Source organism: Dipodomys ordii, unplaced genomic scaffold, assembly GCF_000151885.1.
Source record: "Dipodomys ordii isolate 6190 unplaced genomic scaffold, Dord_2.0 Scaffold112, whole genome shotgun sequence".
Taxonomy (NCBI): domain Eukaryota; kingdom Metazoa; phylum Chordata; class Mammalia; order Rodentia; family Heteromyidae; genus Dipodomys; species Dipodomys ordii.
In genome coordinates, this window is record NW_012267328.1 from 6,151,836 (window position 1) to 6,157,958 (window position 6,123).

Sequence of the window (6,123 nt, forward strand, 5' to 3'; positions counted from 1 at the left end):
CCTGCCAAGGTAGGAGGAGAGCCTGCTGTGGGGCTGGAGGCCCCGGTGTCCGGGGATGAAAGGCCGGTGAGGGAACTGGCAGTTACCGGCCTCGGCAGGCAGATGGTACAATGGCCGAGATTGGCCACTTAGGCCATTAGGCTCAGCGCAACATCTTTCATCCCTCCTCCCCACAGCTGGCTGCTTGCTCATTCTCGCTCTTTCTGACTCATCCCTTTGTTCTGTCTTTTGGCTGTGTGGGGAATCAAAACTCTTCCTATGTCCAAACTTCCCTTCTCTGTTGAGGTTGGCCCGGGACTCCTGGAAGGCTGTGGGCTGGGCCCCCGTCCCCCCCCACCCCCCCGGCCTGCCGTGTGACCCGGTCTGAGATACAGTGTGCCCCGAGGGGCCAACACCTGGGGACCAGGCCTACCTCATCTGCAGCCCACAGTCCTCTGGGATCGGAGTGGGTGATGACAGACACCTCACCAGAACACTCCCGCCTTTATGTGTCCTGGGAGCCAAGCACACGGCCCGGCGCCAGGAGCGCTGAGGAACAGCACGACTTCCTTTACATGCCACTCTAGATTCTAGAAAACTCAGCTTTATCCCACTTCTCAGTCTAAGTCTATGGGCATCCCATAAAATGAGCCCAAGTTCGAAGTCAGGAGTACGAAGTTCTGGTTCGAGTCAGGTATGGTGGCGCATGGCTGTAATCCGGTTACTTGGAAGGTGAAGACAGGAGGATTGCAGATTTGGCTCAGTCCAGGCTCCTCCAAAAAGTGGAGAGGGTAACCACCGATCCAGAAAGCCAAGGCATCTCATCTTCCTTCCTCCCAGTTTATGAAGTGAGGATTGAACTTATGGCCTTACGCTTCTGTGGTTTCTTGAATAAACTGGACATACACACAGCTCAGGGAGATAAAAGGTGCTGTCCAAGATTACACAATGGGGGGGATACGAGACTCAATCCCAAGGCTGGCCCAGAACTACTGTTCTTTCTGCGGCCCTGGCAATGACTTCGTCAGACTGGAGACCTGGTATGGAGGCGCCTGGAAGGCAATCATGGGGTGCTGAATGCACACAGGGGAGGAGACGGTGTTCGGAGAAAACAGAGGAACCATTTTCTCATACTTTGAGGAGACAGGGGCTGGAAAGACCAGGGCTAGCACCCCCTAGTGGGCGGTGGTGAAAGGGCAATGGGACAGGTATGTTTCAGAAAAGCCTGGAACTTAAGTCCTTCCCTCTCTCCTTCCTTCCCTCCCTCCCTCCTTCCTTTCCTGACCGTACTGGGGAATTGAACTCAGGGCCTTGTGCTTGAAAGGCTAGTTAGTGCTTCGTTTCTTGAGCCACATTCCCAGTCCCCTTGTCACATGGTCCCTGGCACGTGATTCACACGTCACACGATTCCTGCCACCTGTGACCCCCCCCAAACTCTAGTATCAATCAACCAATCAACCAACCAATCAACCAATAAGAAGGAAATTTAGGAAAGGAGAGAGGTTTTTCCCCAGGATCTGTGCGTAAGAGTGAACGCACAAGCTGTCTGATGCTCACCCTGCCACGTTCAGGAGAAATTAGGATTATTGAGATTGTCTAGGCGCTGTGAACCTAAGTCCTGGGCATCCATGGAGGTGGCGATCGGAGCCATGTTCCATGATATGTAGGTAGCCAATTCCAAGCATAACAGTGAGAGGATGGACAATGTTTGTAGTAGCACCAGTGGGGATTGAACTTATGGCCTTATGCTTCCATGGTTTCTCTGGCCCATGGGGTCAGTCTTGGTAGGTTGTGGAGAAAACAGTAAGTAGAGATGAAAAGATGGAGCTAAGCCAGACAAAGCAATGGCAAAGAGTCCTCCCTGCTCCCGTCCGACCCTCTCCCGCAAATACGGGGCTAAGATGTGGTCAGAGATGCTGGGCTAGCTCCGACTCCACTCAGATGAATTGTCTGCCTTATTTATGTGTGTCTCCTGGTGGTCTAGACTAAATTCTCCACCAGGTCACCCCAAAGGGCAGCTGGCTCGGGCTGGCCAATTCCTCCGTCAGCAGGCGGGAACGAGAGGTTCCGCCCTCGATCCTCAGTGTCCCTGAGCTTCGACGGATTGTGATGGAAAACAACTCCGTTTCTCCGACGTTTGTGGCTTGGGCCGAGGAGGGCTCATGGAATGATCTACCGAGCACAGCAGAAGCTGGATGGACAAGACCCTGGGCCTCAGTTTCCCTCTCTAATCTTCTGGTTGCAGGAGGGATATGAGAGGCTTGGTGGAGGTGTGGGTGACCAAAAAGGAGTGTTTTTTTTTTCTTTTTTGGTCATGGGGCTTGAACTCAGGGCCTGGGCACTGTCCCTGAGCTCTTTGGCTCAAGGCTAGTGCTCTACCATTTGTAGCCATAGATCCACTACCAGTTTTTGAGTGGTTAATGGGAGATAAGAGTCTCACGGGGACTTTTCTGACCTGGCTGGCTTCCAACCGTGATCCTCAGATCTCAGCCTCCTGCGTAGCTAGGATGATAGGTGTGAGCCACCAGCGCCTGACAAGAAGAGGTTTTGAGAACTATAAAGTGGCAGATGCCAGGGGAGATCAAGAAAATTGCAGCCTCACAGACTTCTCCTGAGGAAGGGCAGGACTGAAGGCAGGAGGGCTGCCCTGTCCCTGTGCTCTAAGGTCTTGCTGGTTTGGTGGAGGATGGTAGAGAGGAGAGGATCTTAACCTGTCCACATGACAAATGCTGCTCCCTCCTTCTTTGGGAGAATACTGGAACTTGAACTCAGGACCGCACAATTGCTCAGCTGGCACTATGGCACTTAGACAGCACAGCTTTTTGCTGGTTATTATTTAAGAGATGAAGATTCTATCCTGGCTTGATCTTTTGGATCTCAGCCTCCTGAGTTGGTAGGATCACAGGCACTGGGACCTTTATGGAGCCTGGATATTTAATTCTAGTCTCTTCTGATCTGCAGGACTGTTGGAAGGATCTGGTCAAAACCAACATTGGAAGACGGCAGTTTATTAGTTGTCTGTTCAGTTTTGGTTTCAGTGCTGTTGATACATCAGCCCTCCGAAAATGGTGTCTGAGAACCCCTAAACAGTAAAAGGTTGGGTGGTCGCTAGGGTGGACAGGTGTGAACTGTGGGTGCCCAGCTCACACTGTGGCTTCGAGTGGCAGCTTTTTCCTCCCCCCCACCCCCTTGCCATATTGAGTTTTGAATCTGGGGCCTTGTACTTGCTAGGCAGGTGCTCTACCACTTGAGCCACACCCTTCAGTCCCCGAGGGATGGTTTCTAGAGAGATTCTGTTCTCTTCCTGTTGAAAGCGAGAGTTATCTTTCCTTGTTGGAATACTGGGGAAGTCAAATGGAGATTTGTTGTTGTTGTTGCTGTTTTTGGAGACAAGTTGCTACGTGGTCCTGACTGGTCTCAATCTTCTTGCCTTTGCTTCCTTCCTGGGTGCTAGCGTACAAACCTCAAGGTCAAGAGGTAACATGCTTTGTACAGGTGGCTGGGGACAGAAAAGCAGGTCTTCTTCCCTTGAAGAAGCTGAGCATTGGCAGTGAATGTCAGGAGGCTGAGATCTGAGGATCCCAGTTCAAAGCCAGTCTAGGCAGGAAGTCGCCTGCAAGTCTTAATCTCTAATTAACCATCAAAAAGGTGGAAGTGGAACTATGGCGAACCCAGCAACAGCTTGGGCGTGGGGGAGCTTCTAGAAAGTTACAAAACACAGCCTGCTCTCTCAGACATGTCCTGTGGTTAGTTCAGATCTCGGGGCTAATCGCTGGCTGGTTTTTTTTTTTTTCAGTGACAGATAGCATGGGTGCAATGATGGTGCTCTTATGTGGGTCACGTGGCCCAGCTCTGGGCTGGGGTGATGTCAGCTGTGCTCATTCATTGCTTCCCTGGATTTACATTAAGCATTAAACTTCATCAGGCTTAAAGATCCCATTGCTTGCTGAAAATGAGCAAAGCTCTAGCCAGGGTCCCCATGTCATTTATGAATGGTTTTAGTGTTAATTGGAAGGCGAGTGTATTTAAAAAAAAGAAAAAAAAAGAGTGAAAATGGAAACCACTGGAAGAAACGGCATTAACGGCAGGAAATGGATGTGGAGAGCCAAGCTTTTCCAGCTGCTGACTGCTGGAGGACGAAAGGCACCGAGGAGCTGCGTTGGTAGAGATAAAGGACCAGGAGATGAAGGGAAGGGGCAGACAGAGCCAGCTGAGAGTCCCGAGAACTGGAAGAAATTATTCTACCTTTCCTAGCCTCGACTTTCCTAACTGTACAATGGTAAGAGTTGTGCAGGTTACACACTGACACACTAGCTTGGTGGTGGGGACACACGCGTCAACTGGCATGAACTCCACTCAGCACACGTAGAGTTGAATCCTCTCTCTCCCCCCAGTCATAAAATCCCACTGGAGTGTTTCTCATTCCTATCAGGAATCCAGCCCTTTTTGAGTTCTCTCTCCCACCCCAGATGAGACTCTGGAGCCCAGGATCTAGGTTTATCTGTGACCTGGCAGAACAACAAGGAAGCGGCGTGGAGAATCATCCCCGTGTCCTCATCAGTAACATGAGACTCCTTTTCCCTCTTTCTCACAATGTCTGGGGCCTACGAAGGAATTTCCACATTGGCTGCCTCCATGATTTCGGGGTGGGCTGAGGCAGACAGGGGTGGCTGCCCCCAAAATGAAGAAAGGGGTGCTCACTGCTTCCTGCCCAAGCTTGACCTGCTTTCCCGCTTTCCTTCCTTCCTTCTTTCCTTCTTCCTTCCTTCCTTCCTTCCTTCCTTCCTTCCTTCCTTCCTTCCTTCTCTGTCTCTCTCCTTGCTTCCTTCTTTTTTGTCAGTCGTGGGTCTTGAACTCTGGACCTGGGAGCTGTCCCAGCTCTTCAGCTCAAGGCTAGTGCTCTACCACTTGAGCCACAGCGCCACTTCTGGTTTTTTTTCCTAGTGGTTTATTGGAGATAAGAGTCTCATGGACTTTCCTGCCTGGGCTGTCTTTGAACTGTGATCTCAGATCTCAGCCTCCTGAGTAGCTGGGATTACAGGTGTGAGCCACCGGTGCCCGGCTTGACCAGCTTTCTAGGCACCACTGAGACCTTCCAGTCATGACAACGGCAGCTAATAACCGAATTCAGAACTTGCAAGCAGCTTGCCCAGTGAAGGCTAATTTAATTAGGGTCTTATTAGTGGTTATAACCACTTTTTAATGAAGCCTTATTACATTCAACTACACAGATCCTAAGCAATTGTATTAAATGTTGGCAAACAACCCATTAGTCTTGGATTTGTCTCCTGTTTTTTGCACTGTCCACACCTAGCTGGAAATCTAGATGTCTAGTGGGGGGGGGTGGTGGTGGAAGGGAGAGGTCAGGTGTCCGATTCCCCGTTCCCTGGGGGGGGGTCAGTGACCATGGGCTCCAGAGACACGAGATTGAATGGCACAGGGCACAGGAAAGGCTGTGTAGCAAAGTCTGTCCCCATTGCTGTCCACATTGCACTCTCCAGCGCTCCATCACTCATGGCTGCAAAGTTTCAAAGATGAAGGGCCCCTAGTAGCAACTCAAATATTCTTTTGGAGGCAAACATAAAAAAAAACAACCACCAACCCCATGATTATGAATGAACTCCTCCCCGAGGACTAGCTTATCATTTTAGCTACGTGATCAATCAACAGGACTGCCAGAGACTCCTTCCTAGAGGTCATGGTTTTTGATAGTTGTTGATACCTGGGGCACAATGGAGGAAAATCAAGAGTTAATTAGTCTCTGCTGGGCACTAGGGACTGGGCTAGATGGATCCCTTTTGTTGTTCCATCTAATTCTCAGAACGATCTTGATAGGGATGTTTTATCAGACCTAGTTTACCATTGAGACCTGTGAGCACACACAGCTGGCATGATTAGAATATAGTCGGCTCTGGCCTGTAGGGGGCAGGATGGAGACGCTGGGAGGGAAACCCTGGTGGAGGCCAGGTAAACTTCAGGACAAGTGGCTGAGGGGGACCCAGGCTTGACGGGGATTACTGGCTCCCGTGCTGGAGCATCATGGAGGGGCAGGGGCTGTCACAGTTCGAGGCCACTGTGAAGACCCTAGGTGAGATATGTCTGAGGCCTACTTAGGGGCAGACCCTGCTTACAGCTCTTTCTTGC